We start from the raw sequence: 21,015 nt of genomic DNA, 5'->3' as shown, positions 1-21,015 counted from the left end.
AGGATCTGTGTACACATGCCTCTGGCAAAAGAACTCACAGATTTGGTAAGTCTATTTCATGACGATTTTGAATGGATCCAAACAATAAACTATGAGCATATTCCTTTTCGCTGCAGAAAGTGCCATGAACATGGCCATCTCTTCAGAGATTGCCCTCTGAATTTTCAGCCCAAAGCTCCTGCAACTGAGGAAAGCAAAGATGTTGAGGGATTTACGAGAGTCTCCAGTGGCAGAAAGCATGCCAAGAAACCTCCAGTTGCTCCAATTGATCCTAAGAAACCTAAAACACAGAACAGCTTTGAAACCCTGTCCTCAAATCCCATCTTGGAGGATCACACATTCATCCCACCTTCATATCCTTTCCCTTCCACTCCTCCGCCTCCCCCAAATCCTTCAGCTTCGCCCTCAAAATCTATTCTAATCAGTTCCCTCGTCTCCAACTCCATTGGTAAAAATCAAGCTTTAGATACAGCCCTACAAACTTCCACCATGGAGATAGATGCATCTCTATCCCTCAGTAATCATCAAAGGTTAGATGAGGAGGAACAGAACAAACCGACACACATGGAGGAGGAACTAGAAAGTGTAGATCTGAGGGGTTTGGACATTCTTATACTGGAAACGGCATGTCGACAGAAAGACTTCAATGAAATACACTCCTAGGAGATCGAAAGACTTGAGGTAGTTTTAGCAAGAGCACAGCAAAACAAATATCGTGGCATTCAGGCAGGTAGTCCATGGGATGGTAAAAAAATACTGAAAGAGTCGAAAAAACGTGGGCGCAAAACGGACCTGCAAAGGGCTATTATTATAGGTGAAATGTTGGCGAACTCTGGGAGGTTCCCCAAGCTGACCAAGTATTACAAATCTCTTCCCCATGGTTCCTCATGAAGTTAATCTCATGGAATGTGAGAGGGCTTAATAGCCTTGCAAAACACCGAATGTTAAAAAATATGATCCAGCAAGAAAAGCCCTCAATAGTCTTTCTTCAGGAAACCAAAGGAAACAACGCTGTATTGGAGAAAATTTTGAACAAAGTATGGACACGATGTCGCCCAATCTCTGTGTATGCTTCAGGAGCTTCTGGAGGGCTAGCAATCTTATGGAACCCTCAAATTCTCTCCCTGCAAGATTTTCATGCCTCTCACTTCATCATTCAAACTACTTTCCATCTAATTGGGACCAATATCCATGGTCTTCTCACTAATGTGTATTTTCCTCAAGATTTGCAAAAAAAACTGGATTTGTTGCATACTCTTACAGCTCTTAACTCTAGTAGAAGCCATCCCCTTTGGATAAGTGGTGGTGACTTCAATATCATCACAGCGCTGGAGGAAAAATCAGGAGGACGAGCAAAACTGGAAGGGGATAGCATCGGCTTTAAAGACTTTATTCATGGCAATCAGCTAATGGACCTTCAGACTTCAAATGGTATGTATACATGGACCAATAAAAGAAGGGGACCACAGCATATAGCTTCCAGATTGGACCAATTCCTTTTGTCGGATAACGCCATTCACCTGGGTGGAGACTTTCATGCATCCATCATGCCGCAAGTGGGATCAGATCACTGGTCCATTATGCTACAGTGGTCGCGTCCAGAGTCTAAGAGCAATAGACCTTTCCGCTTCGAATCCTTCTGGTTTTCTCATCCTAACTTCAAAGAAGTGGTCATCGATGCCTGGAAATCCTTCATTCCCCGGCATGAGCCAAGATGTTTCAATTTCAACAAAAGCTAAAATACCTTAAACAAGTGCTGAAATCTTGGAATCGCACTCAGTTTGGCAACATCTTTGATCAGCGGAAAGTGTTGGAGCAGCAAATGAATACATTACAACAATATATCATTTATGAGGGAAGAACAGAGGATTACACACTACAGGAGCAGGCTCTCCTAACTCAGATTGAAACTCGAATACTGCAAGAAGAGATTCTCTGGCGACAAAAATCCAGGATTAGATGGCTTAAGGATGGGGATAAAAATACTAAATTCTTTCACAGGTCAACCATTCAAAGAAGAATGCATAACAACATCGCTTTCATCAACAATTAGCATGGGGAGCATCTGGAGAGGCATGAAGAGGTGGTAAAGGAATTCCAAGATTACTTTCAAGACATCCTTAGGGAACCCCCGGGTTGCAGGGATCAGGCTATACAAACTATAGCGTAGCACATTCCTAAAATCATAAATGATTATCACAACAAGAGACTTCTCCAGCCTATTTCTATGCAGGAAGTGGAGGATGCTATGGCCCAGCTCAAGGATGGAAAAGCGCCTGGCCCTGACGGATTCACAGCCAATTTCTTTCACGCTTTCTGGGAGCACATAAAAAAAGAGGTCTGGGAGCTCGTGGATGAATCGAGATCGATGCACTGGGTCCTGCCTTCCCTAAACATGACCTTTATAGTGCTCGTTCCGAAAGTGGAAGAATCCAATACACCTGACAAATACAGGCCGATTGTGCTATGCAATGTAATCTACAAGCTCATATCTAAAGTCGTGGCGAACAGGCTCAAACCTCTTCTCCCTCTCCTCATTTCACTAGAGCAGACAGGATATGTAGAAGGGCGCCAGATACTGGATGGTATCATTCTCTCACACGAAGTGATCCACTCTCTCAAGATTCTGAAAAAACCAGGTATGATTCTTAAACTAGATCTCTCCAAAGCATTCGACAAGCTCAGCTAGACTTATATTAAACACATCTTACTTGCATTCGGCTTCAATGCTACCTGGACACGATGGATCATGAATCTCATTTCCTCCCCCAGCTTTTCCATCCTTCTTAATGGTTCCCCTTCCCCTCCATTTCATCCTTCTCGGGGTATCTGTCAAGGTGATCCTCTTTCTCCATTCCTTTTTGTTCTCATGGCCGAAGGGCTAAGCCGCCTTCTCAATTCAACCTCAAATTCTAACTCTTTAAAGGGCGTCTTGCTACATGGTCAATCCCCAATCACTCACCAACATTTTGTCAACGACAATATGATTTTTGTCTACCCGTCAGTACAAGAAGCCTCTGCCTTCAAACTTCTGCTCAATGTTTTTTTAGAAGCCTCTGGCACCACCATCAACGCCTCCAAATCCCAGCTCTTTTTCTTCCACACTCCCATACTCACTCAGAGGAATATAGCCAAGATATTGGGCTTCTCTATAGCCAAGCTTCCTTCAAAATATTTGGGAGCTCCCCTGTTTGATTCTGCTATCAAACATGCTTCCTGGAGGACTCTTCTTGACAACTTAGAAACCAGGCTCTCCTCCTAGACCTATCACTCTCTCAACATTGCAAGCAGGATTATCCTCATTAAATCTGTTCTCCAAGCCATGCCTCTGTATCTGTTCTCAATTTTGGCTGCCTCGAAATGGGTTCTCAAGAACATCCACAATCTTCAAAGAAACTTTCTTTGGGGCTCCTCTGGTCATAACAGAAAATGCGCACTGGTCAAATGGACGGAGGTATGTCTTCCAAAATCAGCTGGGGGGCTAGGTCTGAGGGACCCCCTCCACAACAACAACATCATGGGTGCACACATATGGTGGAATTGGATCTCTAAACCGCATACTCCCTGGGGTCGTCTTTGGCAAGCCAAATATGCTCCAGGTAGTCCAAAGGAGGAGCTAATCCATTTCAATTCAACCACCCCTGGCTCACTGATTTGGAATGCTACCAAGATACATAGCGCCTTTATTCAAGTGCACAGCTTCTGGGAAATCCACTCAGGCACCACTGCAAGATTTTGGGTAGATTCCTGGCAACAACTTCCCAAACTTTCCTCTCTCTTTCACAAACCCAAGTGGCAAGACACCATGTAGCAGAATGAGCAAATTCATGTCCATAATTACTGACAACAGCAATCTCCCCAAGGTTTTCAACTTTGGAGACTGGAAAAGTCATGGCAGGCCAACTGGCAGGAGGAAACCTATGATGAGATTGATCAAGAGCTCAAATTTAGGAAAATCAAATTCTCTGATCAGAAGGACTAATTGAGATGGGGATACACTACTAAGGGCATGTTCACGACCAAGGAAGCATACCAAATCCTTTATCAACCTATGCAGATAATAAAAGATCAACTATGGGACCAAGTCTGGCAACCACACATCTGGCCTAAGGTTTCCACTTTCCTATGGCTTCTTAGCAAACAACGGATCCTCACATGGGATAACCTACAAAAACAAGGATTTATTGGGCCTTCAAGATGTTCCAACTGCAATCTCCATTCAGAGAACATTAAACATCTCTTGGATACTTGCCCATTAGCAGCTCAAATGTGGGAGAGAACAGCACAGTGTAACAGAAGAATAGGTAGAAGAGAGGGAGACATTGTAAACACCATCAGGAACTGGCCTCAGAACCCTTTCCAAAGTTCTCTACTTAATGCCCTTTGGAGCCTCCTTTTGGGCTACATCTACTAGATCATCTGGAAGGAAAGAAATAATAGGATCTTCAAGAATCATAGTTCGCCTCTTGACACTCTTTGGTCTCTCCTCAGGCAGAATCTTCAAGAATCTCTAGCTCTCAGAAAATGGCAAGACTCAGATATACCAGTCTTACCCCAAGAATGCCTCATTCTCGCCAACTGGAACCTAGAAATCACCTCTGGAGATCATATCAAATCCAACACTTCTATTCACATTGATTCGGCACAATTTTGGTCTCCTCCTACCATCCACCCTTACAAGCTAAACTTTGATGGAGTGGCTAAAGGCAATCTTGGGCTGACTGGATATGGAGGCATCTTCAGGAATGTGGAAGGCACTGTTATGCATATTTATCATGGATCGCTGGGTAGAGATACCAACAATGCTGCAGAGCTTGAGAGCTTATGGCAAGGTCTACGCATAGCAGAATCATAAAACTTGCTCCCTCTAGAAGTAGAAGGGGATTCACAAATCCTAATAGAGGTCGCTATCTGGATACAATCAGGATCCTCAGCTGCTAAGATCGCCTCGAGTTGGAGGCTTCTAAGCAGACTAGAACAAATTGAAGAATGGCTCAAAACTCCCCGCAGCATTTCCTTCAAGCACATTGGGCGAACAACTAATAAGGTAGTAGACAGATTGGCTAATCAAGGGGCCGATCAACAGCTCCCATTCTTCTCTGGTCCACTGAATAGTTCTAATGATACACAACTCAAAGGCGACTGCACACTCCTGGTGCACCAAGATTTATCCCTCCCGGATGCGGGTGTCTGATTATGGTACAGGTACGTGGGCAACAGCTTGGGCGGGCGCGTGGCTCATATCCACTGCCTTTCGATCTCCCACGGCACCTGTCATCAATTCCCCTAAGTTCAAGATTAATTCTGCATTAATGCACCCTGTCCCGCCTCCTCTGTCGGTTTATCTCCTGAGCATGGTGCCCTCAACTTGCCGCATTCGTGTCTCTTCTCTTCGCTTAAGACCCTCATTTGCAGCAGCCGAGGTTCATCCACGAACCTTTCCAGGGATACTCTGGGCCCTGGTTCGTTGGGCGAATTGCTGGCTGAGTCCACAGGCCCCTCCCTGCCTCATCTGCAATCTCGCCAGCATCTTAGTCTCTTCTCTCCATCTCGGCCTTCTGGTTGCTGATGCCAGGCCTGCGCTAAACCTTTTCTACCTCCACAGTCTTTCAAACTGCCCGGATCATCCTGGTCTGCCGACTATGCCGAAACTTCATTAGAGGATGAGCAGCAAGAGAGGTAGCTCTAGGGGGAAAACAGGCTGCTAGGCAACCTCCTCCATGACAGATTCTTCGACTTTCTGTTCGGACTTTAGCATGGATCGATATCCGGCTACAAGAAGTGGACGGGGCAAGGGAAGAGGCCTGCACAATTTGGCAGCGAGCCCTCGCAATCCTAACTCCACTCGACTACAGTTCCCCTGCAGTCACAGAAATCTATCCTTCATGGCCTTTGTTACCATAGAGCTCAAAGAGATCAATTCTGGTCAGGTTGCAGGTTCCCTTGGGGCGACGACGGAAAGGCCGGCGGAAGACAGACATGGCACAATCCAGATGAACTATGAGCTGAGCAAGGCTTCAGGCTCAGGCAAAAGCACGGCTTCCCAAATCATGAAGGATCAGGCAGGCCCGAGTGTATCTATAGTTGGAGGCTCTACATGCAGAGAGGGCCACCCCTCTGAGGAGGAAGATGATTACCAGTTTGGATGCCGCATCATCGAAGATCAGCCCGATCCCTCCCATGGTGTTTAAACAGGTCTGTGCTCTTTGGTTTTTTGGAAATTCAGTGTGCTCGAGGTTTTTCACTTATCACCTGCCTTACAGTCACGATGAGTGCTCCAGTTCTAATCGCCAGTTTCTACCGCGAGGGAGGCACTCTGCTAGCTTCTGGTCTCTAGCCTCGATTGCAGTCTCAGATGCTTTTGAAGTTAGTACTCAGATTTGTGTTTCAAGCAGTGTTTCTCGGTTCATTCGTCATGGTCTAGTTTTCCTGTTACTGTTGTCATATGGCCCCTGTTCTATTTTCAGTTCCATGTACAACAATGGGGTTTTTTTTATTTTTTGCATTAGTCATGGTCAGGTTCCTGGCAGTCCTTTAGGGAAACACTCAGTTGGGTTCTCACTGAATACTGATAAGTTATGCTTGTAAACATGCCGATTCTCCAGGATAGCTTTCATGAGGCCATGACCTCGGTGTAAAATATTTTTGTACTAATATAGGGGTAGACATATTCAGAAAAAAAAAATAATAATAACATTCACTTATTATTAATAATATATATTTATCTTTACCATTATATTATTATCAATAATTATTATATATAAATATTTAAATTATCTTAATAATATCAACTATATAATATCAACTAATGAATTATTTAGTTTGATTTAATATTTTATTCCTATGCTCAAAAATCTTGGAAAGAATCCTCCCAAGCTCACTGTAATTTTGACAACGTAAAAGGCTAGGAAGGTCAGTATTGCAAAAAAGATTTTGAAACTGAGATCTAATGTGGTTGTATGCGGGGCACTGTAAGAGGAAGTGATTTTCATCCTCGATGTTCGTATTCTCACAGAGATGGCAGAACCTTTCCATCTATAGTGTTTTAGGAACTGCCCAATGACCCGTTTCACTATGGAGCTCATGAGAGTTCATTTTAATATTGGCTATATTAATTTTCTTCTTTGAGCTAGTTAAAACAGAGAGATACTTTTGATCTTCTAGGGTGGGGTTGATGACCTCCTTATAATATCTTAATTTTCTTTTAGCCGCTAAATCTTTCTCACACCACATTTTTCTTTGAACTTCGAAGTAACAATATTTTTACTGTTATTAATGTTTTGCAATGCAACATTATCGTCGATCTCCCAATAGTTTAACCAGGCCCTGGTGTCTTTATACCAACCTTGTTTGAGCCTTAGGTGGTTTTGGCTTGAATTTAAAGCTAGCTTAGGAAGTCTATGGTCTCCTATGTTATTGAGTTTGTGCTTGTACAACAGAAGCCTAGTCATAGCTAGGCTCTCGATAGGGTAAAGACCCACTTCTATAAGGATAATAGGATAGGGTGTGTTGCTTTTAATTCTGAGGTTATACGTTATAAAACACTTTTAGATTTGCTCAATCTTTCTCCAGGATTCTTTAGAGATGCTACAACCCCAAATCTCACATCCATATAAGATAACCAGAGTGACTAAAGTTTCAAAGAGGAACTTCTTTCTATCCCACATTATGAGGTTTACCATTTTACAATCATTTTCAAGACCAAAATAAGCTTTCCATCCCCCATTAATAATTTTCTCAATGTTATAGTTCTAGTTGAGCTTGTGATGAATATCAATTCGTAGGTACTTGTAGGAAGACACTTCCTCCATGTTATTATTGTCATACATAAAATTAGCATAAGCGTCCTTCTTGGATTTGATAATCATAACTTTTGTTTTGTCATTGTTAACAATCATACCCATGGTAGAGTAGAAATCCTTAAGAAGTATAAGTTTCTTATCAAGATCAGATGGGCACCTTGCGAGAAGAACAATATCGTTAGCGTAGAGAAGAAGGATGATGACTATCCCAACTAAGATCATGCTAGCACATCCTACTTCCTCCAAACAACCTTCTAGCTTGTCGATGTAAATGTCAAATAGGGTAGGGGAGAGGGGACAACCTCGTTTAACTCCGATATTACACTTAATATCTTTGGACCACCCCTCATTTCTCTTTAACTTGGCAATTGCATTCTCATATAACCTGATAGCGACATATCTCAAGTCAAAAGGAACCTTTAGCTCTTTTAATCTGTTCCAAAAGTTGTTTCTAGGAACTTTATCAAAAGCCTTTCTAAAGTCCACAAATCAACAAAAGAGATTAGATTTATCATTGCAGCATTCCTCCACAATGATCCTAAGTGTAATGAGATGGTCTGTTGTTGAGTGTTGCTTTCTAAAACCCGCTTGGCCTTTAGCCCCCTTACCTTCACTTTCAAGCCATATGCTCAACTTCCTTTCCAAAATAATACCATATAACTTGGCTAAGAGAGGGCTGATCATAATTGTCCGATAATTAGAGGGGTTATTTGTATCCCCACTTTTAAAAATAGGGATAATGAGGCTTTGAGTCCATGGTTTAGGGAACCCTTTCTTGACCGCTTGATTGAAAAGCTTGTGAATGTGGGGGATGAGGACATGACCTCCAATTTTTAATATTTCCACCTGACAACCTTCAATGTCCTTAGCTTTCCCATTAGCCAAGTGATTAACCCCAAAATCAATGTCTTCTAAAGAGAAACCGTATTTTGTTGTGAGGAGGGTTTCAAAGTTATCGATGACATTTGGAGATTCATAAAGCTTTTTAAGATAGGAATTCCAGTCGTGTAAAGCAATTTTATTATTATCTTTAGTTTTCCTAGTTAGAATCTGCCTCCAGAATTTCTTAGGAGCTACCTTAGAGAGGTGCAAGAGATTCTCTTGTCTTTCACGAATATACTGCCTTTTTTTCCTTTTAGTTAGGGCTTTGTATATTTTTATCTTGCCAATTTTAAGAGATTCATCAACAACTTCCTTAATTTCTCTTTTTATATAGTACTATATTCTTTAATAATATAATATGTAATAATAATATCTTATAAAATATAAACTCTAGGGTTTTTATATAAACCCTCATATACTTAAATTTATCTTTTATTAATCCCTTGTGTTCTAAATATTGATTCCAAGATATTAATAACTTTTAGGAATTAATATTTTAAATCCAACGAATTAATAAACCAAAGAGATTAAATTATAAACCCAAAGAATTATTAATATTATAAATCGAAACTACTCATAAACCCAAGGGTTTAATATTATAAACCTAATGAATTAGAAAACCTAAGGAATAAATATTATAAACCTGAAGGATCAATGAACCCAAGGAATAAATACTAAAAACACATGGATTAATAAACCCTAAAAATTAACATTTTAAACCCAAGGGATTAATAAACCCTAGGAATTAATATTTTAAACTTGAAGGTTTATTAAACCAAATGGATTATTAATATTATAAACCTAAGAGATTAAATTATAAACCCACTGAATTATTAATATTATAAATCAAAGGGACTAATAACCCCAAAAGTTTAATATTATAAACCCAACAAATTAGTAAACCCAAGGGATAAATATTATAAAGCTAACTGATCAACCAACCCAAGAGACCAATATTAAAAAGACAAAATATTTATAAACCCATGAATTAATATCTTAAACCCAACCACATTAGTAAATATGATTGAAAAAAAACAATAACCATTAACAGTGTAAATCTAATATTAATCATAAAATTAATATTCATATTCCTAAATACAAAATAATAAAAATATAAAAAAAATAAAAAAATAGCTATTATAATGAAAATATTATCATTATTAGGCCTATGGGGCTTTCGATTGAAGGTGAATGGGTGCACTGTTAAGGCATTCCTTGTGATAGGTCACTGGTTCAAATCCCCCGTGGGTGCTTACCTACCAAAAAAGAAAATATTATTATTATTATTATTATTAAAAATAGTAATTAATTTATATTAATAATTAATTATAATGTTAATAAATTATTATTATTATTATTATTTTTAAATAATTATTATTGTTACTAATTAATTATTTATTGTTAATTATTAATATTACTATTATTTAATATTATTATTACTTATATTTAATATTATTATTAATTAAATTTAATATCATTGTTAATTAATAAATATTAATAATAATTAATTTATTCATATAATTAGATATTAATTATTATTATTTATTAAAAAATATAAATATTGTATTTTTTAAATTTATATTATTTATTGTTCTTAATAATTATAATAACAACAATAATATTGTTAACTTAATAATAATTTAATAATATTAATTAATCAATTAATTATTATAAGTAATAATTAAATAATGATAATAATAATTAATTATTTTTAATTAATATTAAATAATTAATTAACAAATAGTTTATTTATTAGGGTTATTATTATTAAAAATGTAATTTTTTTTTAATTTATATTAATTATTTAATATTAACTAAACCTAAGGGATTTATATTAAATCTAAAGATTAATATTATAAATTCTATAAATAATATTAGACGCTAGGAATATGAACCCTTAGATTAATAAACCCAAGGGATTGATATTATAAACCTATGGGAATAATAAACTTAAGGGATCAGTACTAAAAACCCAAGGGAAAAATATTACACTGAAGGGATTAATATTATAAACCCAAGGTATATAAACCCTAAGATAAATATTGCGAACCCTAGAATTTTCATTGTTGACCATGGTTGATTTTCATATTGAGACAATCTTTGTGACAATGCGATGTTACACCATGGTTGACCATGATTGATTTTCATATGCAAAAAATCTTTGCCACAATACAACCTTGGACCATGGTTTATTTTCATACTAAGAAAATATTTGTCATAATGTGACGTTGGACCATGGTTGACTATGATTATAAACCAAGGGGATTAATATTATAAACCTTGTGAATAATATTAAACCCTAAGAATAAGATCCCTTAGATTAATAAACCTAAGGGATTCATATTATAAACCCAATGGAATAATAAACCAAAGGGATTAATATTAAAAACCCAAGGGATTATAAACGAAGAGAATAATATTAAACAAAAGGGACAAACATTATAAACCCAAGGTATATAAATCTTAAGATAAATGTTGTAGACCCTAAAATAAACATGGTTGATCATGGTTGAGTTTCATTTTGAGACAATCTTTGTGACAATGCGACATTGGACCATGGTGGACCATGGTTGATTTTCATTTTGAAACAATATTTGTGATCATCTCATGTTGGACCATGGATGACAATGCTTGATTTTCATATTGAGGCAATCTTTGTCACAATGTAACATTGAAACATGTTGACCATGGCTGACCATCATTATAAACCTAAGGGATTTCTATCAAACTGTAGGATTAATATTATAAATACTATGAATAATATTTCATGTTGAGACAATCTTTGTCAGAATGAGACGTTGGACCATGGTTGATTTTAATATTGAGATAATATTTGTCATAGTGTGACATTGCACCATGGTTAACCATGGTTCACCATGATTTATTTTCACAAGGAGACAATCTTTGTCATAATGTGGCATTGGAAAATGGTTGACCATTTTCATAAACCAATGGTATTTGTATTAGACCCAATCATTAATATTATAAACCCTATCAATATTGTTATACCCTAGGAATAAGAACCCTTAGATTAATAAACCCAAGGGATTGACATAATAAACCCAGGGAATAATAAAACAAAAGGATTAATACTAAAAATCCAATTGATTATAAACCCAAAGGAATAATATTAAACCTAAAGGATAAATATAATAAATCCAATATAATAAACCCCAAGATAAATATTATAAACCCCAAAATAAACATGGTTTACCATGGTTGATTTTTATATTGAGACAATCTTTGTCACAATGCATTTTTTTTTCCAAAGAAAAAATAATTAAATTTCTATTAATAAAAACATAGAGTTACATTTAGTAGATGCATTGAAGCATTCTAGAGGTTGTCTCGAAGGACCCATGTGCATGACACACGCATAGTAGCAAAGCTACATAGAAAAATAAAAAGATAAAAATTAAAAATTAAAATTAAAATTACACATTGCCAGTAAAACTCGACCTGTCTTTTTTTCCTTTTTTCTTTTGAACTTTTTTCCAGGCCCCTCGATGTGGAGAGGTAGTGACGATTGCGAGCTGATTATTTCTTGTAAGATTTGAGGTTTCTTTTTTTGAATCAGAGCTTTCGAAAACATGTGGTCGCTTATTTCCACCAATGCCTTGGTTGTTGTTATTTTCCTCTACTTGGCTTTCAAGTATCAGATTAACTACTGAGTTATTTGGATTCTCTAGTTGTTTCTTTTGATCTTCCTCCTTTTCATCTCCCATCTCATGTGAGCCTTGCTGTTTTTTTGTCTCCTATTGTTGCTCGGTTTCATCCTGTTCTTCTTCATTCTCATCTGGGGAAGAGGGTTCTTGAAATTTCCATCCTCTTTTCTTTTGCACTCTCTTTTTTGTTTTTTTCTTTGCTTGTTTGCATGTATTTTGCAGATGCCTTATTTGGTGGAAAACCCTACATCTAAAGGCTGTATTTTCAAAATAAAGCCACTGTACCCACTTAAAATCTTTATGTGTCAGATTTAGGCAATCAAGGAGGCCTTTACTCAAATCCATCTCCACACAGATGCATGAAAAGGTGAAGATCCCTTTGTCCATTCTTTTTTTATCTGTCTTTAGGTACCTCTTGACGGAGTTCCCTATGCCTTATAGAACCTGATGGTGCTAAAAAGGGAGAGGAAGGTTATGTAGCCTCACCCATAGCGGCATTTTTGTGACCACCATTGTATTTGCATCAAAATCAGAGAACCATGGGGTAACGAAGAGACCGGCCCTTCCCCAGAACCATGGCCCATCATTTATGACATAGTTGTAGTCTTTTTGGGTATCAAATTGGACGACAAGAAAACCTTTTGTGCATGGATAAATATCACATTCTCTCGTCTAGTTTTGGTAGATCCATTCATTAAGCTCTTCATATTTTGTCTAGAATCCATTAAAGCGACAAATGGTCATGTTTGTGTGTAAAATAGTAAATAGATCACTTACTTCTAGTAATTCAATGGAAAAATCTGGCACTTTTTCCATCTTTTCTACAATGTATGGTCCTGGAATTGTTAGATTTGGGGCTTGATTGTCCTGTGTTGCAAGTTTCCTTCTTAGTGCGTCTTTGAATGAGGCTTGTCCCTTGTTGGTCATATTTTCCCTTACTACTATGCTTGCTCCTGTGGCCCCGACTTGTAATATTAGATTCAGAATAACAATGTGTCACGTTTAATCCCATAATATTTCAGTTGGATCTCTTCCTGCAATACTTTCCCAGAGAAAATCAAACTTTGTGTTAAAATAGGAATACATGTAGCTTCTTGGGATTTTTGCTTCAGATCGATCGCCAGATCCATTTCCCAAAACCATATCATTATCAATTTCCCATATATGCTTTTGATGAAGATCTGATATAAATCCTCTGGATCTGGGGTTAATTCTCTCCTTTCCTCGCTTGGTGGATGTTGCCTTGAATCTATTCTGCATAAATCCCACCTCTTCTCTTCTTCCATTTTTCCTTTCGATCTAAGCCCAACCCTGGTGAAAAGGGTGGATTGCCTTGCATGCAGCACTGGTCCTTTGTTGGGGGAATGGTAAGGCCCATCCACCCTCGGCACACTGTTATGATAATAAAATGAGATAAATAAAACAACCTCTATCGAGAAAAAGGCATAAAAATTAATTTCGATAGAGACTCTAACAGGGAGGCCTTGGGGAGTGCGAAGACATGGTAATTTCTTGTTTCCAACCTAAGAACGTTTTGTTGGTCGTCAACGAGAGAATAACTATAATTGCAAGAGAGATCGTGTGAAATGGTGAGGGTTGCATGCCAAACCAGAACATCTGCGGCCTGAGAACATGGCATCATTCATATTGCTTGCTTCTTTTCCCTTGCTCCTAGCATTGGATCCAACCCGTAGACCATCAAACTCTAGCCCCATTGTGTGAACTATCGAAACCTAAAACTCAAAGTTATCTTGCGTATATTGGTGAGTGGTGAGGTTTCAAATCCTTTGCACACCATCAGTTAGGATATCATAATGCAACGTTAGACCATGGTAGATCATGATTGATTTTCATATTGAGACAGTCTTTGTCACAAGGTGACATTAGATCATGGTTGACCATTGTTGACCATGATTATAAATCAAAGGGATTATATTAAACCCTAGGATTAATATTATAAACCCTATGAATAATATTATACCTAGGAATATGAAACCTTATATTAATAAACACAAGGGATTGATATTATAAACCCAAACGATTAATTCTAAAACCCCAAAGTATTATAAACCTAAGAGGATAGTATTAAACCCATGGGATTAATATTATAAACCTGATATGTATAAACCATCAGATAAATATTATAAACCCTAAAATAAACATGGTTGAACATGATTTACAATGATTCATTTTCATATTGAGTCAATCTTTATCACAATGCAACGCTGGACCATGGTTGACCATAGATGAGCATGATTGATTTTCATATGGAGACTCATAATGTGACATTGGACCATAGTTGATTTTCACATTGAGAAAATCTTTGTCACAATGTGACATTCAACCATGGTTGACCATGTTTGACCATGAGTATAAGCCCGAAGGATTTATAATAAACCCAAGGATTAATAGTATAAACGCTATGAATAATATTACAACCTAGGAATAAGAACCTTTAGATTAAAAAACATAAGAGATTAATATTATAAACCGAAGGAAATTGTAATCCCAAGGAATTAATACTAAAAGCTGATGGGATTATAAACTCAATGGAATAATATTAAACCCAAGGGATTAATAATATAGATCCTAGGTATATCAAACATAAGGTAAATATTATAAACCTATTGAAAATGAAAACAAGAAATGTTAAAAATAGCACCTAGAAATTCCAATTTAATTTGTCCTTGAATTAAATTGAGAACTAAATCGAAATTATATTCTCATAGAAACTTGTAATAATTAACTAAGTTAAGTTGACTTAGTTGGATCAATAAATTCGAGATTGAAGTCTATCTTGTGTCATGTAGAGGGATTCCTAAATTTTAGGGGTCCAGGTTGAATTCTTTTGAGATGTAATTAGATATTTAGTCTAACTGAGTTATATTGAGTTAAAGTAGTTCTAACTGTTAGAGGAACTATTAGAGGTCTAGTAGTGAAGTAGTGCACCAATCCAATACCACATCAGTTAACTAAAGATTCACTTCATAAATAACTCATTCATGTCAGTTTAGAGGAAGACCCGATTGAGATTAGAGTTCAAGGATAGTGTACTATTAGTTGTATCATATTTCCCGAGTTGTACCGATGGTGCATGAAATCACTAGAGGGCCTATGTTTGGATTCCACAATTGTTATGGAGAGGGAATTTCCACATTAAATAGAGGCTAATTCTCTTAGGGATTGCACAAGGAAGTAGGGGGTTGGAAGGCTAGTAAATTGGCTAAATGTTGGCCGGAGTCAACCTAGGAAGCAAAGAGTTCAACTGTACTAGTGTAGGAATTGTTTGGTTTGAACAAACATTGTATTTTCTTCTCAGATCTTCTGGTTAATGTAATATAGATAGTCAGGGTTTTGAGCAGTTGCTTTTCCTAGAGAAATATTGTGTTATGTGAGATTGATATTCTTCATTTCTTGCTTATTGTTTTCATCGATCAATTTTGGTTTCCACTAAAGAGTAGAATAGATTCTTGTCTTGTGTTTTAGCATATCACATAAGCTATTGAATCTATAGTAAAAACCTACATGGTATCAAGGCTAGATTTGTAGAAATTCCTACAAAACCCTAAAATAAACCCAATTGACCACGGTTTACCATAGTTGATTTTCATATTGAGACAATCTTTGTCACAATATGACATTGGACCATGGATGATCATTGTTTATTTTCATATCGATACAATCTTTGTTACAATGTGACATTGAACAATGGCTGACCATGATTTACCATGGATGACAATGGTTGACTATGGTTGACAATGGTTGACCATGATTTACCATGGTTGACCATGGTTTATTTTCATATTGAGACAATATTTGTTAGAATGTGACGTTGGACCATGGTTTACCATGATTGAATTTCATACTAAGACAAACTTTCTCACAATGTGGTGTTGGACCATGTTTGACCATCGTTGACAATGCTTGATTTTCATATTAAGACAATATTCATTGCAATGTGACATTGGAACATTGTTGACCATGATTTACCATGGCTAATTTTAATATTGAGACAACCTTTGTCACAATGCAACATTTAGCCATGCTCGACCATAGTTGAAACCTTTGATTAATAAACCCAAGGAATTGATAATACAAAACCAAGGGAATAATAAACTAAAGGGATTAATACTAAAACCCCAAGATACTATGGACCCAAGGAAATAATATTAAACCCAAGTGATGAGTATTATAAACCTAATTTATAAATACCTAAAGACAAATATTATAAACTCTAAAATAAACATAGTTGACCATGGTTGGCCATGATTGATTTTCATATTAACATAATCCTTGTCACAATGCGACGTAGGACGATGGTATACCATGTTTGACCATTATTTATTGCCATATCGACATTATCTTTGTCACAATTTGACATTGGACCATGGTTAAAGAAGGTTGATTTTCATCTTGACAAAATATTTGTCACCATGCAATGTTGGACCATGGTTGATCATGATTGATTTCACACAGCATGGTTGGCCATGCTTGGCTATGGTTTACCATGGTAAGCCAAGATTGACATTCATTGACTATGGTTCACCATTATTGACCACATTTCAACATGATTGATATTTGAAAGCAAATGGAATAATAAACACAATACAATAATACTAAAAACCTAATGGATTATAAATCCTAGGGATTAACATTCAACCGAAGGAAACAACACAAACCCAAGGTATATAAACCCTTAAATAAACATGTTTGACCATGTTTAATCATGGTCAATTTTCATATTGAGACAACCTTTGTCACAATGTGATGTAGGACCATGTTTGACCATGGTTCAACCTTTTGGGTTTAGAATATTAATCCATTGTTTTTATAATATTAATAATACCTTGGGTTTATTGATCTGTTGTGTTTATAATATTAATAATCCCTTGGGTTTATTAATCCGTTGGGTTTATAAGATTAATCCATTGGGTTTATTGATCCCTGGGGTTTATAATATTAACAATTGCTTGGGTTTATTAATCTCTTATGTTTTTAATATTAATTCCTTTGGTTTATAATACTAATCCCTTGAGTTTATAATATCAAAAATCCTTTGGGTTTAAAATATTTATCCCTTGGATTTATTAATCCCTTGAGTTTATTAATATTAATAATCCATAGGTTTTATTAATCCTTTGGGTTTGTGGTAAGACTATGGTTGACCATGTGTGGCTATTATTAATCATCACTTACTATGTTTTGACTATTGGTAGGCTATGGTTAGCGAAAGCTTGAATATGTTTTACTATGGTTTAGCTATGGTTGACAGCAATTAACTCCGATTAGACTATGATTTGTCTATAGTTGACTATGATCTGACAAAAGTTACCATTATAAATATCATTTATGCAATCATAAAGTTGAACCACAACTACACGTGCTTGTAAATATAAACTGTCTCAAAAAATTTATAAATATAAACACTCTTCAAAATACTTATAAACTTAAATATTCCTTGTAATATTAATTTTAATATTAAACTTAAGTAACAATATAAAAATAAATTTAATATTAATAAAATATAAACTTAATATTAATAAACCTAATATCCTAATAACATACTATCATTTAAACTAACTTCTTTTTTAGAGTGGAAGGACAACTACATGCATTTCTAAATATATTAAAATAATTAATACTAAATGAATATAATTTAAACTTAATATTCAATTTAATATTGAACTTAAATGTAAATTTTTAAAAAACAAACCTAATATTAATATAACTTTTTAAATTGAATGATATAATTTAAATTAGATAATATATACTATTATATATAAATTAAACTTCTTTTATTATGAGTAATTATTATTTATTATAATAATATCAATTATGGTAAGGCTTTTTAATATAGAAGAGAATATAAATTGTTAGATTGTATACTAATTAATTTTTAATTTTATTGTTCTTACTGTAATTTAACTATGAATTACTTTTTGCATAAGAGGGAAGTACTAAGCACCAACAATACATATTACACTTGTTTAATGTTATTTTAATGGCTACATATTAGTGATAATGTTTACTCATTTTTAAAGTGTCAATTTGATAGGTAGATTATATATATATATAATTTTAAATAAGATGGCATAAAATGAAAGAAGTCAGGGGTCCCAAACCAAAAAACATATACTCATATGTAGTGAGTTCTTTGACTTCTTAGAAAAAAACCCATGTTTACTTGCAAATCTTTTAGTGTGCACACCTAAGCCTATATCTTGAACACTTAAGCTTGCATTTTAAAATTTGAGGTTCACATGGCGTGACCACACCCATGTGCCATTGGTATGCTATGTAAAACACTAATTTATAGGGATAAAGTACTCAAATCCAAGGGCATTTTTGTTGTCCAATAGAAATAATAGAGCTAACCTTACCTGTTTGTTTGGGGGAAACAACGATTTTTTTTCTTATTTTAAGAGTTTTTATATAGCTTTATCGGTGTTGGTATGGTAGCAACAAATCAAGATTTTATAAAATGGGTCTACTTATTAGTTTGATTAGAAAATGGATCTATTTGTTAGGTTTGATATGCGTTCAATAAATTCATACTTGAATCCACAATTGGGTTTGGGCCTTTTAGGTGTTAGGGTGCCAATGGGAGAGCTTCATCTTTTTTTTTTCTTTTGTAACTAGAGAAATTGACAACTAGGCCAACCTTGTACAAACGTGACATAGGGTTAATTCCAACAACTACCACTATAGCCTTTGGCTGAGGGTTATACTAGCAAGACACCCATAGGGTTTCAAACTGGTGACCTTTAAGCAAGGAGTGTCTTAACAACACACCCATTAATCAATTGTTCTACGCCCCATGTGTGGACAACTTCATCCTTCTTACTTATCCAAAGATTATGAATTTGTTCAAAATACATGCACTATATGTTATATTGCTTGAAATGTTAGAATCCTCCCTCATTCCTATTTTAAAGTGAGTTCAAACTTGTTTAATTATTTATAAGGTCCTCCTTTAGTCCAACTCATCATGTTGAAAGTTAGAATTAAAAAATTTCATACAAAACAAAACTTATATTAACTAAAAATTTACTTTTATATTCACAACCAAAAATTAATAAAGACATGTGTGATGCATGATGTTTAAATTATGGGTAAAAATAAATAGCAAATGTTATGTGAAGGGAAATTTTAGATGAAAAATCATCATAAAAAAATTACATGACAAATAGGAGTTCCCATAAAATTTATACTTTGCTTTGCATCCTTCAATGACTTTCCTCCATTTATGTAAAGATATCATGAGAATTGGGGTAAGGGGAGATAATATGATGGTGTGGGTGGGGATGATGATATGATCTCCATTTATGTAAAGATATCATGAGAATTGGGGTAAGGGGAGATAATATGATGGTGTGGGTGGGGATGATGATATGATTTGTATAGGGTGATGGTGGTGGTGGTAGGAGATAATATGAAAATCATATTAATAATATGATTTGTATATTATCACCCACACCCTCACCTGCATATTATCCCCCCTACCTCCACTCTCATGATATGTAGAAATTTGATAGAAATTGCAACTGCTCAAGATTTCAAACTGAAAACAAGAGACACAATTCTACTCTACTGATCCACGGAATGGAAGTCACAATCTAGAACAACATGCATAGACATGTAATAAGCAAAACCAAAATTACATATTTAATTCTAGGGGAATCCAACTGGGAAAAAACCCTCAAGCCTCTTTGCATTAATCAGTTGAATAGAAAAACTATTACAATTTCTTGCTCCAACTCTGATCACAACCTACAAAAGAATAATTTATTAATCCCTTGAGTTTATTAATATTAATAGTCCATAGATTTTATTAATCCTTTGGGTTTGTGGGAAGACTATGGTTGACCATGTGTGGCTATTATTAATCATCACTTACTATGTTTTGACTATCGGTAGGCTATGGTTGGAAAAAGCTTGAATATGTTTTTACTGTGGTTTAGCTATGGTTGAGAACAATTAACTTCGGTTAGACTATGATTTGTCTAACAAAAATTACCATTATAAATATCATTTACGCAATCATAAAGTTAAACCACAACTACACGTGCTTGTAAATATAAACTCTCTCAAAAAAACTATATATATAAACACTCTTCAAAATACTTATAAACTTAAATATTTCACCTAATATTAATTTTAATATTAAACTTAAGTAACATAATATAAAAATAAATTTAGTATTAATAAAATATAAACTTAATATCATAATAACATACTATCCTTTAAACTTACTTTTTTTTAGAGTTGAAGGACAACTACATGCATTTCTAAATATAATAAAATAACTAATACTAAATGAATATAATTTAAACTTAATATTCAATTTAATATTGAACTTAAATGTGAATTTTTAAAACACAAACCTAATATTAATATAACTTCATTTCTAAATATAATAAAATAACTAATACTAAATGAATATAATTTAAACTTAATATTCAATTTAAAATTGAACTTAAATGTGAATTTTTAAAACACAAACCTAATATTAATATAACTTCTTAAATTGAATGGTATAATTTAAATTAAATAATATATACTATTATATATAAATTAAACTTATATAGTAGAGAAAATAAACTGCTAGATTGTATACTAACTAAGTTCCAACGAGGCGAGCAGGATTTACCACATATGGAACCATT

Source organism: Pinus tabuliformis, chromosome 2_1 (assembly GCF_031772625.1).
Source record: "Pinus tabuliformis cultivar Carrire ecotype Pingquan chromosome 2_1, CPIR1, whole genome shotgun sequence".
NCBI lineage: Eukaryota > Viridiplantae > Streptophyta > Pinopsida > Pinales > Pinaceae > Pinus > Pinus tabuliformis.
Note: the sequence above shows the minus strand (reverse complement) of the source record.